This window comes from Triturus cristatus, chromosome 1_1, assembly GCF_964204655.1.
Source record: "Triturus cristatus chromosome 1_1, aTriCri1.1, whole genome shotgun sequence".
In the NCBI taxonomy this organism is placed as follows: domain Eukaryota; kingdom Metazoa; phylum Chordata; class Amphibia; order Caudata; family Salamandridae; genus Triturus; species Triturus cristatus.
This window is the reverse complement of record NC_140579.1, coordinates 394,375,736-394,395,931: the sequence shown is the minus strand read 5'-3', so window position 1 is coordinate 394,395,931 and position 20,196 is coordinate 394,375,736.

The window sequence follows — 20,196 nt, the reverse complement described above, 5'->3', positions numbered from 1 at the left end:
TCCATATTGAGTGGAAAGCTTGGCTTCAACAGGGGTCCCTGAATGTACATCTGCAGGCCTGCTTTGTGAGCCAGTATGGATGGATCCATATTGAGTGAAAAGCCTGGCTTCAACAGGGGTCCGTGAATGTACATCTGCACGCCTGCTTTGGGAGCCAGTATGGATGGATCCATATTGAGTGGAAAGCCTGGCTTCAACAGGGGTCCGTGAATGTACATCTGCAGGCCTGGCTTTGGGAGCCAGTATGGATGGATCCATATTGAGTGGAAAACTTGGCTTTAACAGGGGTCGGTGAATGTACATCTGCAGGCCTGCTTTGGGAGCCAGTGTGGGAGGATCCATATTGAGTGGAGAGCCTGGCTTCAACAGGGGTCCCTGAATGTACATCTGCAGGCCTGCTTTGTGAGCCAGTATGGGTGGATCCATATTGAGAGGAGAGCCTGGCTTCAACTGGGGTCCGTGAATGTACATCTGCAGGCCTGCTTTGTGAGCCAGTATGGATGGATCCATATTGAGTGGCAAGCCTGGCTTCAACAGGGGTCTGTGAGTCTACATCTGCAGGAATGCTTTGGGAGCCAGTATGGATGGATCCATATTGAGTGGAGAGCCTGGCTTCAACAGGGTCTCTGAATGTAAATCTGCAGGCCTGCTTTGGGAGCCAGTATGGATGGATCCATATTGAGTGGAAAGCCTGGCTTCAACAGGGGACCCTGAATGAACATCTGCAGGCCTGCTTTTTGAGCCAGTATCGGTGGATCCATATTGAGTGGAAAGCCTGGCTTCAACAGGGGTCCCTAAATGTACATCTGCAGGCCTGCTTTGTGAGCCAGTATGGATGGATCCATATTGAGTGGAATGCCTGGCTTCAACAGGGGTCCGTGAATGTACATCTGCAGGCCTGCTTTGGGAGCCAGTATGGATGGAGCCATATTGAGTGGAAAGCCTCGCTTCAACAGGGGTCTGTGAATGTACATCTGCAGGCCTGGCTTTGGGAGCCAGTATGGATGGATCCATATTGAGTGGAAAGCCTGGCTTCAACAGGGGTCCGTGAATGTACATCTGCAGGCCTGCTTTGGGAGCCAGTATGGGTGGATCCATATTGAGTGGAGAGCCTGGCTTCATCAGGGGTCCCTGAATGTACATCTGCAGGCCTGCTTTGTGAGCCAGTATGGGTGGATCCATATTGAGTGGAGAGCCTGGCTTCAACCGGGGTCCGTGAATGTACATCTGCAGGCCTGCTTTGTGAGCCAGTATGGATGGATCCATATTGAGTGGAGAGCCTGGCTTCAACAGGGGTCCGTGAATGTACATCTGCAGGCCTGTTTGGGAGCCAGTATGGATGGATCCATATTGAGTGGAAAGCCTGGCTTCAACAGGGGTCCCTGAATGTACATCTACAGGCCTGCTTTGTGAGCCAGTATGGATGGATCCATATTGAGTGGAAAGCCTGGCTTCAACAGGGGTCCGTGAATGTACGTCTGCAGGCCTGCTTTGGGAGCCAGTATGGATGGATCCATATTGAGTGGAAAGCCTGGATTCAACAGGGGTCTGTGAATGTACATCTGCAGGCCTGCTTTGGGAGCCAGAATGGATGGATCCATATTGAGTGGAAAGCCTGGCTTCAACAGGGGTCCCTGAATGTACATCTGCAGGCCTGCTTTGTGAGCCAGTATGGATGGATCCATATTGAGTGGAAAGCCTGGCTTCAACAGGGGTCCGTGAATGTACATCTGCAGGCCTGGCTTTGGGAGCCAGTATGGATGGATCCATATTGAGTGGAAAACCTGGCTTCAACAGGGGTCGGTGAATGTACATCTGCAGGCCTGCTTTAGGAGCCAGTATGGATGGATCCATATTGAGTAGAAAGCCTGGCTTCAACAGGGGTCTGTGAGTGTACATCTGCACGCCTGCTTTGGGAGCCAGTATGGATGGATCCATATTGAGTTGAAAGCCTGGCTTCACCAGGGGTCTGTGAGTGTACATCTGCAGGCCTGCTTTGGGAGCCAGAATGGATGGATCCATATTGAGTGGAAAGCCTGGCTTCAACAGGTGTCCCTGAATTTACATCTGCAGGCCTGCTTGGTGAGCCAGTATGGATGGATCCATATTGAGTGGAAAGCCTGGCTTCAACAGGGGTCCGTGAATGTACATCTGCAGGCCTGCTTTGGGAGCCAGTATGGATGGATCCATATTGAGTGGAATGCCTGGCTTCAACAGGGGTCCGTGAGTGTACATCTGCAGGCCTGCTTTAGGAGCCAGTATGGATGGATCCATATTGAGTGGAAAGCCTGGCTTCAACAGGGGTCTGTGAGTGTACATCTGCAGGCCTGCTTTAGGAGCCAGTATGGATGGATCCATATTGAGTGGAAAGCCTGGCTTCAACAGGGGTCTGTGAGTGTACATCTGCAGGCCTGCTTTGGGAGCCAGTATGGATGGATCCATATTGAGTGGAATGCCTGGCTTCAACAGTGGTCTGTGAGTGTACATCTGCAGGCCTGCTTTGGGAGCCAGTATGGATGGATCCATATTGAGTGGAAAGCCTGGCTTCAACAGGGGTCTGTGAGTGTACATCTGCAGGTCTGCTTTGGGAGCCAGTATGGATGGATCCATATTGAGTGAAAAGCCTGGCTTCAAAAGGGGTCCGTGAGTGTACATCTGCAGGCCTGCTTTGGGAGCCAGTATGGATGGATCCATATTGAGTGGAAAGCCTGGCTTCAACAGGGGTCCCTAAATGTACATCTGCAGGCCTGCTTTGTGAGCCAGTATGGATGGATCCATATTGAGTGGAAAGCCTGGCTTCAACAGGGGTCCGTGAATGTACATCTGCACGCCTGTTTTGGGAGCCAGTATGGATGGATCCATATTGAGTGGAAAGCCTGGCTTCAACAGGGGTCCGTGAATGTACATCTGCAGGCCTGGCTTTGGGAGCCAGTATGGATGGATCCATATTGAGTGGAAAACTTGGCTTTAACAGGGGTCGGTGAATGTACATCTGCAGGCCTGCTTTGGGAGCCAGTGTGGGAGGATCCATATTGAGTGGAGAGCCTGGCTTCAACAGGGGTCCCTGAATGTACATCTGCAGGCCTGCTTTGTGAGCCAGTATGGGTGGATCCATATTGAGAGGAGAGCCTGGCTTCAACTGGGGTCCGTGAATATACATCTGCAGGCCTGCTTTATGAGCCAGTATGGATGGATCCATATTGAGTGGCAAGCCTGGCTTCAACAGGGGTCCGTGAGTATACATCTGCAGGAATGCTTTGAGAGCCAGTATGGATGGATCCATATTGAGTGGAGAGCCTGGCTTCAACAGGGTCTCTGAATGTACATCTGCAGGCCTGCTTTGGGAGCCAGTATGGATGGATCCATATTGAGTGGAAAGCCTGGCTTCAACAGGGGTCCGTGAATGTACATCTGCAGGCCTGGCTTTGGGAGCCAGGATGGATGGATCCATATTGAGTGGAAAACCTGGCTTCAACAGGGGTCGGTGAATGTACATCTGCAGGCCTGCTTTAGGAGCCAGTATGGATGGATCCATATTGAGTGGAAAGCCTGGCTTCAACACGGGTCTGTGAGTGTACATCTGCAGGCCTGCTTTGGGAGCCAGTATGGATGGATCCATATTGAGTGGAAAGCCTGGCTTCAACAGGGGTCTGTGAATGTACATCTGCAGGCCTGCTTTGGGAGCCAGTATGGATGGATCCATATTGAGTGGAAAGCCTGGCTTCAACAGGGGTCTGTGAATGTACATCTGCAGGCCTGCTTTGGGAGCCAGAATGAATGGATCCATATTGAGTGGAAAGCCTTGCTTCAACAGGGGTCCCTGAATGTACATCTGCAGGCCTGCTTTGTGAGCCAGTATGGATGGATCCATATTATGTGGAAAGCCTGGCTTCAACAGGGGTCCGTGAATGTACATCTGCAAGCCTGCTTTGGGAGCAAGTATGGATGGATCCATATTGAGTGGAATGCCTGGCTTCAACAGGGGTCCGTGAGTGTACATCTGCAGGCCTGCTTTGGGAGCCAGTATGGATGGATCCATATTGAGTGGAAAGCCTGGCTTCAACAGGGGTCCATGAGTGTACATCTGCAGGCCTGCTATGGGAGCCAGTATGGATGGATCCATATTGAGTGGAAAGCCTGGCTTCAATAGGGGTCCATGAATGTACACCTGCAGGCCTGCTTTGGGAGCCAGTATCGGTGGATCCATATTGAGTGAAAAGCCTGGCTTCAACAGGCGTCCCTGAATGTACATCTGCAGGCCTGCTTTGTGAGCCAGTATGGATGGATCCATATTGAGTGGAAAGCCTGGCTTCAACAGGGGTACGTGAATGTACATCTGCAGGCCTGCTTTGGGAGCCAGTATGGATGGATCCATATTGAGTGGAAAGCCTGGCTTCAACAGGGGTCCGTGAATGTACATCTGCAGGCCTGCTTTGTGAGCCAGTATGGATGGATCCATATTGAGTGGAGAGCCTGGCTTCAACAGGGGTCCGTGAATGTACATCTGCAGGCCTGCTTTGGGAGCCAGTATGGGTGGATCCATATTGAGTGGAGAGCCTGGCTTCATCAGGGGTCCGTGAATGTACATCTGCAGGCCTGCTTTGTGAGCCAGTATGGATGGATCCATATTGAGTGGAGAGCCTGGCTTCAACAGGGGTCCGTGAATGTACATCTGCAGGCCTGCTTTGTGACCCAGTATGGATGGATCCATATTGAGTGGAGAGCCTGGCTTCGACAGGGGTCCGTGAATGTACACCTGCAGGCCTGCTTTGGGAGCCAGTATGGGTGGATCCATAACGAGTGGAAAGCCTGGCTTCAACTGGGGTCCGTGAGTGTACATCTGCAGGCCTGCTTTGGGAGCCAGTATGGATGGATCCATATTGAGTGGAATGCCTGGCTTCAACAGGGGTCCGTGAGTTTACATCTGCAGGCCTGCTTTAGGAGCCAGTATGGATGGATCCATATTGAGTGGAAAGCCTGGCTTCAACAGGGGTCTTTGAATGTACATCTGCAGGCCTGCTTTGGGAGCCAGAATGGATGGATCCATATTGAGTGGAAAGCCTGGCTTCAACAGGGGTCTGTGAGTGTACATCTGCACGCCTGCTTTGGGAGCCAGTATGGATGGATCCATATTGAGTTGAAAGCCTGGCTTCACCAGGGGTCTGTGAGTGTACATCTGCAGGCCTGCTTTGGGAGCCAGAATGGATGGATCCATATTGAGTGGAAAGCCTGGCTTCAACAGGTGTCCCTGAATTTACATCTGCAGGCCTGCTTTGTGAGCCAGTATGGATGGATCCATATTGAGTGGAAAGCCTGGCTTCAACAGGGGTCCGTGAATGTACATCTGCAGGCCTGCTTTGGGAGCCAGTATGGATGGATCCATATTGAGTGGAATGCCTGGCTTCAACAGGGGTCCGTGAGTGTACATCTGCAGGCCTGCTTTAGGAGCCAGTATGGATGGATCCATATTGAGTGGAAAGCCTGGCTTCAACAGGGGTCTGTGAGTGTACATCTGCAGGCCTGCTTTGGGAGCCAGTATGGATGGATCCATATTGAGTGGAAAGACTGGCTTCAACAGGGGTCCCTGAAGTACATCTGCAGGCCTGCTTTGTGAGCCAGTATGGATGGATCCATATTGAGTGGAAAGCCTGGCTTCAACAGGGGTCCGTGAATGTACATCTGCACGCCTGCTTTGGGAGCCACTATGGATGGATCCATATTGAGTGGACAACCTGGCTTCAACAGGGGTCCGTGAATGTACATCTGCAGGCCTGGCTTTGGGAGCCAGTATGGATAGATCCATATTGAGTGGAAAACCTGGCTTCAACAGGGGTCGGTGAATGTACATCTGCAGGCCTGCTTTGGGAGCCAGTGTGGGTGGATCCATATTGAGTGGAAAGCCTGGCTTCAACAGGGGTCCGTGAATGTACATCTGCAGGCCTGCTTTGGGAGCCAGTATGGATGGATCCATATTGAGTGGAAAGCCTGGCTTCAACAGGGTCTGTGAATGTACATCTGCAGGCCTGCTATGGGAGCCAGTATGGATGGATCCATATTGAGTGGAAAGCCTGGCTTCAACAGGGGTCCGTGAGTGTACATCTGCAGGCCTGCTATGGGAGCCAGTATGGATGGATCCATATTGAGTGGAAAGCCTGGCTTCAACAGTGGTCCATGAATGTATATCTGCAGGCCTGCTTTGGGAGCCAGTATGGATGGATCCATATTGAGTGGAAAGCCTGGCTTCAACAGGGGTCCGTGAGTGTACATCTGCAGGTCTGCTTTGGGAGCCAGTATGGATGGATCCATATTGAGTGAAAAGCCTGGCTTCAAAAGGGGTCCGTGAGTGTACATCTGCAGGCCTGCTTTGGGAGCCAGTATGGATGGATCCATATTGAGTGGAAAGCTTGGCTTCAACAGGGGTCCCTGAATGTACATCTGCAGGCCTGCTTTGTGAGCCAGTATGGATGGATCCATATTGAGTGGAAAGCCTGGCTTCAACAGGGGTCCGTGAATGTACATCTGCACGCCTGCTTTGGGAGCCAGTATGGATGGATCCATATTGAGTGGAAAGCCTGGCTTCAACAGGGGTCCGTGAATGTACATCTGCAGGCCTGGCTTTGGGAGCCAGTATGGATGGATCCATATTGAGTGGAAAACTTGGCTTTAACAGGGGTCGGTGAATGTACATCTGCAGGCCTGCTTTGGGAGCCAGTGTGGGAGGATCCATATTGAGTGGAGAGCCTGGCTTCAACAGGGGTCCCTGAATGTACATCTGCAGGCCTGCTTTGTGAGCCAGTATGGGTGGATCCATATTGAGAGGAGAGCCTGGCTTCAACTGGGGTCCGTGAATGTACATCTGCAGGCCTGCTTTGTGAGCCAGTATGGATGGATCCATATTGAGTGGCAAGCCTGGCTTCAACAGGGGTCCGTGAGTCTACATCTGCAGGAATGCTTTGGGAGCCAGTATGGATGGATCCATATTGAGTGGAGAGCCTGGCTTCAACAGGGTCTCTGAATGTACATCTGCAGGCCTGCTTTGGGAGCCAGTATGGATGGATCCATATTGAGTGGAAAGCCTGGCTTCAACAGGGGACCCTGAATGAACATCTGCAGGCCTGCTTTTTGAGCCAGTATCGGTGGATCCATATTGAGTGGAAAGCCTGGCTTCAACAGGGGTCCCTAAATGTACATCTGCAGGCCTGCTTTGTGAGCCAGTATGGATGGATCCATATTGAGTGGAATGCCTGGCTTCAACAGGGGTCCGTGAATGTACATCTGCAGGCCTGCTTTGGGAGCCAGTATGGATGGATCCATATTGAGTGGAAAGCCTCGCTTCAACAGGGGTCTGTGAATGTACATCTGCAGGCCTGGCTTTGGGAGCCAGTATGGATGGATCCATATTGAGTGGAAAGCCTGGCTTCAACAGGGGTCCGTGAATGTACATCTGCAGGCCTGCTTTGGGAGCCAGTATGGGTGGATCCATATTGAGTGGAGAGCCTGGCTTCATCAGGGGTCCCTGAATGTACATCTGCAGGCCTGCTTTGTGAGCCAGTATGGGTGGATCCATATTGAGTGGAGAGCCTGGCTTCAACCGGGGTCCGTGAATGTACATCTGCAGGCCTGCTTTGTGAGCCAGTATGGATGGATCCATATTGAGTGGAAAGCCTGGCTTCAACAGGGGTCCGTGAATGTACATCTGCAGGCCTGTTTGGGATCCAGTATGGATGGATCCATATTGAGTGGAAAGCCTGGCTTCAACAGGGGTCCCTGAATGTACATCTACAGGCCTGGTTTGTGAGCCAGTATGGATGGATCCATATTGAGTGGAAAGCCTGGCTTCAACAGGGGTCCGTGAATGTACATCTGCAGGCCTGCTTTGGGAGCCAGTATGGATGGATCCATATTGAGTGGAAAGCCTGGATTCAACAGGGGTCTGTGAATGTACATCTGCAGGCCTGCTTTGGGAGCCAGAATGGATGGATCCATATTGAGTGGAAAGCCTGGCTTCAACAGGGGTCCCTGAATGTACATCTGCAGGCCTGCTTTGTGAGCCAGTATGGATGGATCCATATTGAGTGGAAAGCCTGGCTTCAACAGGGGTCCGTGAATGTACATCTGCAGGCCTGGCTTTGGGAGCCAGTATGGATGGATCCATATTGAGTGGAAAACCTGGCTTCAACAGGGGTCGGTGAATGTACATCTGCAGGCCTGCTTTAGGAGCCAGTATGGATGGATCCATATTGAGTAGAAAGCCTGGCTTCAACAGGGGTCTGTGAGTGTACATCTGCACGCCTGCTTTGGGAGCCAGTATGGATGGATCCATATTGAGTTGAAAGCCTGGCTTCACCAGGGGTCTGTGAGTGTACATCTGCAGGCCTGCTTTGGGAGCCAGAATGGATGGATCCATATTGAGTGGAAAGCCTGGCTTCAACAGGTGTCCCTGAATTTACATCTGCAGGCCTGCTTGGTGAGCCAGTATGGATGGATCCATATTGAGTGGAAAGCCTGGCTTCAACAGGGGTCCGTGAATGTACATCTGCAGGCCTGCTTTGGGAGCCAGTATGGATGGATCCATATTGAGTGGAATGCCTGGCTTCAACAGGGGTCCGTGAGTGTACATCTGCAGGCCTGCTTTAGGAGCCAGTATGGATGGATCCATATTGAGTGGAAAGCCTGGCTTCAACAGGGGTCTGTGAGTGTACATCTGCAGGCCTGCTTTAGGAGCCAGTATGGATGGATCCATATTGAGTGGAAAGCCTGGCTTCAACAGGGGTCTGTGAGTGTACATCTGCAGGCCTGCTTTGGGAGCCAGTATGGATGGATCCATATTGAGTGGAATGCCTGGCTTCAACAGGGGTCCGTGAGTGTACATCTGCAGGCCTGCTTTAGGAGCCAGTATGGATGGATCCATATTGAGTGGAAAGCCTGGCTTCAACAGTGGTCTGTGAGTGTACATCTGCAGGCCTGCTTTGGGAGCCAGTATGGATGGATCCATATTGAGTGGAAAGCCTGGCTTCAACAGGGGTCTGTGAATGTACATCTGCAGGCCTGCTTTGGGAGACAGTATGGATGGATCCATATTGAGTGGAAAGCCTGGCTTCAACAGGGGTCTGTGAATGTACATCTGCAGGACTGCTTTGGGAGCCAGAATGGATGGATCCATATTGAGTGGGAAGCCTGGCTTCAACAGGGGTCCCTGAATGTACATCTGCAGGACTGCTTTGTGAGCCAGTATGGATGGATCCATATTTAGTGGAAAGCCTGGCTTCAACAGGGATCCGTGAATGTACATCTGCAGGCCTGGCTTTGGGAGCCAGGATGGATGGATCCATATTGAGTGGAAAACCTGGCTTCAACAGGGGTCGGTGAATGTACATCTGCAGGCCTGCTTTAGGAGCCAGTATGGATGGATCCATATTATGTGGAAAGCCTGGCTTCAACAAGGGTCCGTGAATGTACATCTGCAGGCCTGCTTTGGGAGCAAGTATGGATGGATCCATATTGAGTGGAATGCCTGGCTTCAACAGGGGTCCGTGAGTGTACATCTGCAGGCCTGCTTTGGGAGCCAGTATGGATGGACCCATATTGAGTGGAAAGCCTGGCTTCAACAGGGGTCCATGAGTGTACATCTGCAGGCCTGCTATGGGAGCCAGTATGGATGGATCCATATTGAGTGGAAAGCCTGGCTTCAGCAGGGTCTCTGAATGTACATCTGCAGGCCTGCTTTGGGAGCCAGTATGGATGGATCCATATTGAGTGGAAAGCCTGGCTTCAAAAGGGGTCCCTGAATGTACATCTGCAGGCCTGCTTTGGGAGCCAGTATGGATTGATCCATATTGAGTGGAAAGCCTGGCTTCAACAGGGGTCTGTGAATGTACATCTGCAGGCCTGCTTTGGGAGCCAGTATGGATGGATCCATATTGAGTGGAAAGCCTGGCTTCAACAGGGGTCCGTGAGTGTACATCTGCAGGCCTGCTTTGGGAGCCAGTATGGATGGATCCATATTGAGTGGAAAGCCTGGCTTCAACAGGGGTCTGTGAATGTACATCTGCAGGCCTGCTTTGAGAGCCAGTATGGATGGATCTATATTGAGTGGAAAGCCTGGCTTCAACAGGGGTCCATGAGTGTACATCTGCAGGCCTGCTATGGGAGCCAGTATGGATGGATCCATATTGAGTGGAAAGCCTGGCTTCAACAGTGGTCCGTGAATGTATATCTGCAGGCCTGCTTTGGGAGCCAGTATGGATGGATCCATATTGAGTGGAAAGCCTGGCTTCAACAGGGGTCTGTGAGTGTACATCTGCAGGCCTGCTTTGGGAGCCAGTATGGATGGATCCATAATGAGTGAAAAGCCTGGCTTCAAAAGGGGTCAGTGAGTGTACATCTGCAGGCCTGCTTTGGGAGCCAGTATGGATGGATCCATTTTGAGTGGAAAGCCTGGCTTCAACAGGGGTCCCTGAATGTACATCTGCAGGCCTGCTTTGTGAGCCAGTATGGATGGATCCATATTGAGTGGAAAGCCTGGCTTCAACAGGGGTCCGTGAATGTACATCTGCACGCCTGCTTTGGGAGCCAGTATGGATGGATCCATATTGAGTGGAAAGCCTGGCTTCAACAGGGGTCGGTGAATGTACATCTGCAGGCCTGCTTTGGGAGCCAGTGTGGGAGGATCCATATTGAGTGGAGAGCCTGGCTTCAACAGGGGTCCCTGAATGTACATCTGCAGGCCTGCTTTGTGAGCCAGTATGGGTGGATCCATATTGAGTGGAGAGCCTGGCTTCAACTGGGGTCCGTGAATGTACATCTGCAGGCCTGCTTTGTGAGCCAGTATGGATGGATCCATATTGAGTGGAAAGCCTGGCTTCAACAGGGGTCCGTGAATGTACATCTGCACGCCTGCTTTGGGAGCCAGTATGGATGGATCCATATTGAGTGGACAACCTGGCTTCAACAGGGGTCCGTGAATGTACATCTGCAGGCCTGGCTTTGGGAGCCAGTATGGATAGATCCATATTGAGTGGAAAACCTGGCTTCAACAGGGGTCGGTGAATGTACATCTGCAGGCCTGCTTTGGGAGCCAGTGTGGGTGGATCCATATTGAGTGGAAAGCCTGGCTTCAACAGGGGTCGTGAATGTACATCTGCAGGCCTGCTTTGGGAGCCAGTATGGATGGATCCATATTGAGTGGAAAGCCTGGCTTCAACAGGGTCTGTGAATGTACATCTGCAGGCCTGCTATAGGAGCCAGTATGGATGGATCCATATTGAGTGGAAAGCCTGGCTTCAACAGGGGTCCGTGAGTGTACATCTGCAGGCCTGCTATGGGAGCCAGTATGGATGGATCCATATTGAGTGGAAAGCCTGGCTTCAACAGTGGTCCATGAATGTATATCTGCAGGCCTGCTTTGGGAGCCAGTATGGATGGATCCATATTGAGTGGAAAGCCTGGCTTCAACAGGGGTCTGTGAGTGTACATCTGCAGGTCTGCTTTGGGAGCCAGTATGGATGGATCCATATTGAGTGAAAAGCCTGGCTTCAAAAGGGGTCCGTGAGTGTACATCTGCAGGCCTGCTTTGGGAGCCAGTATGGATGGATCCATATTGAGTGGAAAGCCTGGCTTCAACAGGGGTCCCTAAATGTACATCTGCAGGCCTGCTTTGTGAGCCAGTATGGATGGATCCATATTGAGTGGAAAGCCTGGCTTCAACAGGGGTCCGTGAATGTACATCTGCACGCCTGTTTTGGGAGCCAGTATGGATGGATCCATATTGAGTGGAAAGCCTGGCTTCAACAGGGGTCCGTGAATGTACATCTGCAGGCCTGGCTTTGGGAGCCAGTATGGATGGATCCATATTGAGTGGAAAACTTGGCTTTAACAGGGGTCGGTGAATGTACATCTGCAGGCCTGCTTTGGGAGCCAGTGTGGGAGGATCCATATTGAGTGGAGAGCCTGGCTTCAACAGGGGTCCCTGAATGTACATCTGCAGGCCTGCTTTGTGAGCCAGTATGGGTGGATCCATATTGAGAGGAGAGCCTGGCTTCAACTGGGGTCCGTGAATGTACATCTGCAGGCCTGCTTTGTGAGCCAGTATGGATGGATCCATATTGAGTGGCAAGCCTGGCTTCAACAGGGGTCCGTGAGTATACATCTGCAGGAATGCTTTGGGAGCCAGTATGGATGGATCCATATTGAGTGGAGAGCCTGGCTTCAACAGGGTCTCTGAATGTACATCTGCAGGCCTGCTTTGGGAGCCAGTATGGATGGATCCATATTGAGTGGAAAGCCTGGCTTCAACAGGGGTCTGTGAATGTACATCTGCAGGCCTGGCTTTGGGAGCCAGGATGGATGGATCCATATTGAGTGGAAAACCTGGCTTCAACAGGGGTCGGTGAATGTACATCTGCAGGCCTGCTTTAGGAGCCAGTATGGATGGATCCATATTGAGTGGAAAGCCTGGCTTCAACAGGGGTCTGTGAGTGTACATCTGCAGGCCTGCTTTGGGAGCCAGTATGGATGGATCCATATTGAGTGGAAAGCCTGGCTTCAACAGGGGTCTGTGAATGCACATCTGCAGGCCTGCTTTGGGAGCCAGTATGGATGGATCCATATTGAGTGGAAAGCCTGGCTTCAACAGGGGTCTGTGAATGTACATCTGCAGGCCTGCTTTGGGAGCCAGAATGAATGGATCCATATTGAGTGGAAAGCCTTGCTTCAACAGGGGTCCCTGAATGTACATCTGCAGGCCTGCTTTGTGAGCCAGTATGGATGGATCCATATTATGTGGAAAGCCTGGCTTCAACAGGGGTCCGTGAATGTACATCTGCAAGCCTGCTTTGGGAGCAAGTATGGATGGATCCATATTGAGTGGAATGCCTGGCTTCAACAGGGGTCCGTGAGTGTACATCTGCAGGCCTGCTTTGGGAGCCAGTATGGATAGATCCATATTGAGTGGAAAGCCTGGCTTCAACAGGGGTCCATGAGTGTACATCTGCAGGCCTGCTATGGGAGCCAGTATGGATGGATCCATATTGAGTGGAAAGCCTGGCTTCAATAGGGGTCCATGAATGTACACCTGCAGGCCTGCTTTGGGAGCCAGTATCGGTGGAACCATATTGAGTGGAAAGCCTGGCTTCAACAGGCGTCCCTGAATGTACATCTGCAGGCCTGCTTTGGGAGCCAGTATGGATGGATCCATATTGAGTGGAAAGTCAGGCTTCAACAGGGGTACGTGAATGTACATCTGCAGGCCTGCTTTGGGAGCCAGTATGGATGGATCCATATTGAGTGGAAAGCCTGGCTTCAACAGGGGTCCGTGAATGTACATCTGCAGGCCTGCTTTGTGAGCCAGTATGGATGGATCCATATTGAGTGGAGAGCCTGGCTTCAACAGGGGTCCGTGAATGTACATCTGCAGGCCTGCTTTGTGACCCAGTATGGATGGATCCATATTGAGTGGAGAGCCTGGCTTCGACAGGGGTCCGTGAATGTACACCTGCAGGACTGCTTTGGGAGCCAGTATGGGTGGATCCCTAACGAGTGGAAAGCCTGGCTTCAACTGGGGTCCGTGAGTGTACATCTGCAGGCCTGCTTTGGGAGCCAGTATGGATGGATCCATATTGAGTGGAATGCCTGGATTCAACAGGGGTCCGTGAGTTTACATCTGCAGGCCTGCTTTAGGAGCCAGTATGGATGGATCCATATTGAGTGGAAAGCCTGGCTTCAACAGGGGTCTGTGAGTGTACATCTGCAGGCCTGCTTTGGGAGCCAGTATGGATGGATCCATATTGAGTGGAAAGCCTGGCTTCAACAGGGGTCTGTGAATGTACGTCTGCAGGCCTGCTTTGGGAGCCAGAATGGATGGATCCATATTGAGTGGAAAGCCTGGCTTCAACAGGGGTCCCTGAATGTACATCTGCAGGCCTGCTTTGTGAGCCAGTATGGATGGATCCATATTGAGTGGAAAGCCTGGCTTCAACAGGGGTCCGTGAATGTACATCTTTAGGCCTGGCTTTGGGAGCCAGTATGGATGGATCCATATTGAGTGGAAAGCCTGGCTTCAACAGGGGTCTGTGAGTGTACATCTGCACGCCTGCTTTGGGAGCCAGTATGGATGGATCCATATTGAGTTGAAAGCCTGGCTTCACCAGGGGTCTGTGAGTGTACATCTGCAGGCCTGCTTTGGGAGCCAGAATGGATGGATCCATATTGAGTGGAAAGCCTGGCTTCAACAGGTGTCCCTAAATTTACATCTGCAGGCCTGCTTTGTGAGCCAGTATGGATGGATCCATATTGAGTGGAAAGCCTGGCTTCAACAGGGGTCCGTGAATGTACATCTGCAGGCCTGCTTTGGGAGCCAGTATGGATGGATCCATATTGAGTGGAATGCCTGGCTTCAACAGGGGTCCGTGAGTGTACATCTGCAGGCCTGCTTTAGGAGCCAGTATGGATGGATCCATATTGAGTGGAAAGACTGGCTTCAACAGGGGTCCCTGAAGTACATCTGCAGGCCTGCTTTGTGAGGCAGTATGGATGGATCCATATTGAGTGGAAAGCCTGGCTTCAACAGGGGTCCGTGAATGTACATCTGCACGCCTGTTTTGGGAGCCACTATGGATGGATCCATATTGAGTGGACAACCTGGCTTCAACAGGGGTTCGTGAATGTACATCTGCAGGCCTGGCTTTGGGAGCCAGTATGGATAGATCCATATTGAGTGGAAAACCTGGCTTCAACAGGGGTCGGTGAATGTACATCTGCAGGCCTGCTTTGGGAGCCAGTGTGGGTGGATCCATATTGAGTGGAAAGCCTGGCTTCAACAGGGGTCCGTGAATGTACATCTGCAGGCCTGCTTTGGGAGCCAGTATGGATGGATCCATATTGAGTGGAAAGCCTGGCTTCAACAGGGTCTGTGAATGTACATCTGCAGGCCTGCTATGGGAGCCAGTATGGATGGATCCATATTGAGTGGAAAGCCTGGCTTCAACAGGGGTCCGTGAGTGTACATCTGCAGGCCTGCTATGGGAGCCAGTATGGATGGATCCATATTGAGTGGAAAGCCTGGCTTCAACAGTGGTCCATGAATGTATATCTGCAGGCCTGCTTTGGGAGCCAGTATGGATGGATCCATATTGAGTGGAAAGCCTGGCTTCAACAGGGGTCTGTGAGTGTACATCTGCAGGTCTGCTTTGGGAGCCAGGATGGATGGATCCATATTGAGTGAAAAGCCTGGCTTCAAAAGGGGTCCGTGAGTATACATCTGCAGGCCTGCTTTGGGAGACAGTATGGATGGATCCATATTGAGTGGAAAGCCTGGCTTCAACAGGGGTCCCTGAATGTACATCTGCAGGCCTGCTTTGTGAGCCAGTATGGATGGATCCATATTGAGTGGAAAGCCTGGCTTCAACAGGGGTCCGTGAATGTACATCTGCACGCCTGCTTTGGGAGTCTGGGAGTCAGTATGGATGGATCCATATTGAGTGGAAAGCCTGGCTTCAACAGGGGTCCATGAATGTACATCTGCAGGCCTGGCTTTGGGAGCCAGTATGGATGGATCCATATTGAGTGGAAAACTTGTCTTTAACAGGGGTCGGTGAATGTACATCTGCAGGCCTGCTTTGGGAGCCAGTGTGGGAGGATCCATATTGAGTGGAGAGCCTGGCTTCAACAGGGTTCCCTGAATGTACATCTGCAGGCCTGCTTTGTGAGCCAGTATGGGTGGATCCATATTGAGAGGAGAGCCTGGCTTCAACTGGGGTCCGTGAATGTACATCTGCAGGCCTGCTTTGTGAGCCAGTATGGATGGATCCATATTGAGTGGCAAGCCTGGCTTCAACAGGGGTCCGTGAGTATACATCTGCAGGAATGCTTTGGGAGCCAGTATGGATGGATCCATATTGAGTGGAGAGCCTGGCTTCAACAGGGTCTCTGAATGTACATCTGCAGGCCTGCTTTGGGAGCCAGTATGGATGGATCCATATTGAGTGGAAAGCCTGGCTTCAACAGGGGACCCTGAATGAACATCTGCAGGCCTGCTTTTTGAGCCAGTATCGGTGGATCCATATTGAGTGGAAAGCCTGGCTTCAACAGGGGTCCCTAAATGTACATCTGCAGGCCTGCTTTGTGAGCCAGTATGGATGGATCCATATTGAGTGGAATGCCTGGCTTCAACAGGGGTCCGTGAATGTACATCTGCAGGCCTGCTTTGGGAGCCAGTATGGATGGATCCATATTGAGTGGAAAGCCTCGCTTCAACAGGGGTCTGTGAATGTACATCTGCAGGCCTGGCTTTGGGAGCCAGTATGGATGGATCCATATTGAGTGGAAAGCCTGGCTTCAACAGGGGTCCGTGAATGTACATCTGCAGGCCTGCTTTGGGAGCCAGTATGGGTGGATCCATATTGAGTGGAGAGCCTGGCTTCATCAGGGGTCCCTGAATGTACATCTGCAGGCCTGCTTTGTGAGCCAGTATGGGTGGATCCATATTGAGTGGAGAGCCTGGCTTCAACCGGGGTCCGTGAATGTACATCTGCAGGCCTGCTTTGTGAGCCAGTATGGATGGATCCATATTGAGTGGAGAGCCTGGCTTCAACAGGGGTCCGTGAATGTACATCTGCAGGCCTGTTTGGGAGCCAGTATGGATGGATCCATATTGAGTGGAAAGCCTGGCTTCAACAGGGGTCCCTGAATGTACATCTACAGGCGTGCTTTGTGAGCCAGTATGGATGGATCCATATTGAGTGGAAAGCCTGGCTTCAACAGGGGTCCGTGAATGTACATCTGCAGGCCTGCTTTGGGAGCCAGTATGGATAGATCCATATTGAGTGGAAACCCTGGCTTCAACAGGGGTCCGTGAATGTACATCTGCAGGCCTGGCTTTGGGAGCCAGTATGGATGGATCCATATTGAGTGGAAAGCCTGGCTTCCACAGGGGTCCGTGAATGTACATCTGCAGGCCTGCTTTGGGAGCCAGTATGGGTGGATCCATATTGAGTGGAGAGCCTGGCTTCATCAGGGGTCCCTCAATGTACATCTGCAGGCCTGCTTTGTGAGCCAGTATGGGTGGATCCATATTGAGTGGAGAGCCTGGCTTCAACCGGGGTCCGTGAATGTACATCTGCAGGCCTGCTTTGTGAGCCAGTATGGATGGATCCATATTGAGTGGAAAGCCTGGCTTCAACAGGGGTCCGTGAATGTACATCTGCAGGCCTGCTTTGGGAGCCAGTATGGATGGATCCATATTGAGTGGAGAGCCTGGCTTCAACAGGGGTCCGTGAATGTACACCTGCAGGCCTCCTTTGGGAGCCAGTATGGATGGATCCATATTGAGTGGAAAGCCTGGCTTCAACAGTGGTCTGTGAGTGTACATCTGCAGGCCTGCTTTGGGAGCCAGTATGGATGGATCCATATTGAGTGGAAAGCCTGGCTTCAACAGGGGTCTGTGAATGTACATCTGCAGGCCTACTTTGGGAGCCAGTATGGATGGATCCATATTGAGTGGAAAGCCTGGCTTCAACAGGGGTCTGTGAATGTACATCTGCAGGACTGCTTTGGGAGCCAGAATGGATGGATCCATATTGAGTGGGAAGCCTGGCTTCAACAGGGGTCCCTGAATGTACATCTGCAGGACTGCTTTGTGAGCCAGTATGGATGGATCCATATTTAGTGGAAAGCCTGGCTTCAACAGGGGTCCGTGAATGTACATCTGCAGGCCTGGCTTTGGGAGCCAGGATGGATGGATCCATATTGAGTGGAAAACCCGGCTTCAACAGGGGTCGGTGAATGTACATCTGCAGGCCTGCTTTAGGAGCCAGCATGGATGGATCCATATTGAGTGGAAAGCCTGGCTTCAACAGGGGTCTGTGAGTGTACATCTGCAGGCCTGCTTTGGGAGCCAGTATGGATGGATCCATATTGAGTGGAAAGCCTGGCTTCAACAGGGGTCTGTGAATGTACATCTGCAGGCCTGCTTTGGGAGCCAGTATGGATGGATCAATATTGAGTGGAAAGCCTGGCTTCAAAAGGGGTCTGTGAATGTACATCTGCAGGCCTGCTTTGGGAGCCAGAATGGATGGATCCATATTGAGTGGAAAGCCTGGCTTCAGCAGGGGTCCCTGAATGTACATCTGCAGGCCTGCTTTGTGAGCCAGTATGGATGGATCCATATTATGTGGAAAGCCTGGCTTCAACAGGGGTCCGTGAATGTACATCTGCAGGCCTGCTTTGAGAGCAAGTATGGATGGATCCATATTGAGTGGAATGCCAGGCTTCAACAGGGGTCCGTGAGTGTACATCTGCAGGCCTGCTTTGGGAGCCAGTATGGATGGACCCATATTGAGTGGAAAGCCTGGCTTCAACAGGGGTCCATGAGTGTACATCTGCAGGCCTGCTATGGGAGCCTGTATGGATGGATCCATATTGAGTGGAAAGCCTGGCTTCAGCAGGGTCTCTGAATGTACATCTGCAGGCCTGCTTTGGGAGCCAGTATGGATGGATCCATATTGAGTGGAAAGCCTGGCTTCAAAAGGGGTCCCTGAATGTACATCTGCAGGCCTGGCTTTGGGAGCCAGTATGGATGGATCCATAATGAGTGGAAAGCCTTGCTTCAACAGGGGTCCGTGAATGTACATCTGCAGGCCTGCTTTGGAGCCAGTATGGGTGGATCCATATTTAGTGGAGAGCCTGGCTTCAACCGGGGTCCGTGAATGTACATCTGCAGGCCTGCTTTGTGAGCCAGTATGGATGGATCCATATTGAGTGGAGAGCCTGGCTTCAACAGGGGTCCGTAAATGTACACCTGCAGGCCTGCTTTGGGAGCCAGTATGGGTGGATCCATAACGAGTGGAAAGCCTGGCTTCAACTGGGGTCCGTGAGTGTACATCTGCAGGCCTGCTTTGGGAGCCAGTATGGATGGATCCATATTGAGTGGAATGCCTGGCTTCAACAGGGGTCCGTGAGTGTACATCTGCAGGCCTGCTTTAGGAGCCAGTATGGATGGATCCATATTGAGTGGAAAGCCTGGCTTCAACAGGGGTCTGTGAGTGTACATCTGCAGGCCTGCTTTGGGAGCCAGTATGGATGGATCCATATTGAGTGGAAAGCCTGGCTTCAATAGGGGTCTGTGAATGTACATCTGCAGGCCTGCTTTGGGAGCCAGAATGGATGGATCCATATTGAGTGGAAAGCCTGGCTTCAACAGGGGTCCCTGAATGTACATCTGCAGGCCTGCTTTGTGAGCCTGTATGGATGGATCCATATTGAGTGGAAAGCCTGGCTTCAACAGGGGTCCGTGAATGTACATTTGCAGGCCTGGTTTTGGGAGCCAGTATGGATGGATCCATATTGAGTGGAAAACCTGGCTTCAACAGGGGTCGGTGAATGTACATCTGCAGGCCTGCTTTAGGAGCCAGTATGGATGGATCCATATTGAGTAGAAAGCCTGGCTTCAACAGGGGTCTGTGAGTGTACATCTGCACGCCTGCTTTGGGAGCCAGTATGGATGGATCCATATTGAGTTGAAAGCCTGGCTTCACCAGGGGTCTGTGAGTGTACATCTGCAGGCCTGCTTTGGGAGCCAGAATGGATGGATCCATATTGAGTGGAAAGCCTGGCTTCAACAGGTGTCCCTGAATTTACATCTGCAGGCCTGCTTTGTGAGCCAGTATGGATGGATCCATATTGAGTGGAAAGCCTGGCTTCAACAGGGGTCCGTGAATGTACATCTGCAGGCCTGCTTTGGGAGCCAGTATGGATGGATCCATCTTGAGTGGAATGCCTGGCTTCAACAAGGGTCCGTGAGTGTACATCTGCAGGCCTGCTTTAGGAGCCAGTATGGATGGATCCATATTGAGTGGAAAGCCTGGCTTCAACAGGGGTCTGTGAGTGTACATCTGCAGGCCTGCTTTGGGAGCCAGTATGGATGGATCCAAATTGAGTGGAATGCCTGGCTTCAACAGGGGTCCGTGAGTGTACATCTGCAGGCCTGCTTTAGGAGCCAGTATGGATGGATCCATATTGAGTGGAAAGCCTGGCTTCAACAGTGGTCTGTGAGTGTACATCTGCAGGCCTGCTTTGGGAGCCAGTATGGATGGATCCATATTGAGTGGAAAGCCTGGCTTCAACAGGGGTCTGTGAATGTACATCTGCAGGCCTGCTTTGGGAGACAGTATGGATGGATCCATATTGAGTGGAAAGCCTGGC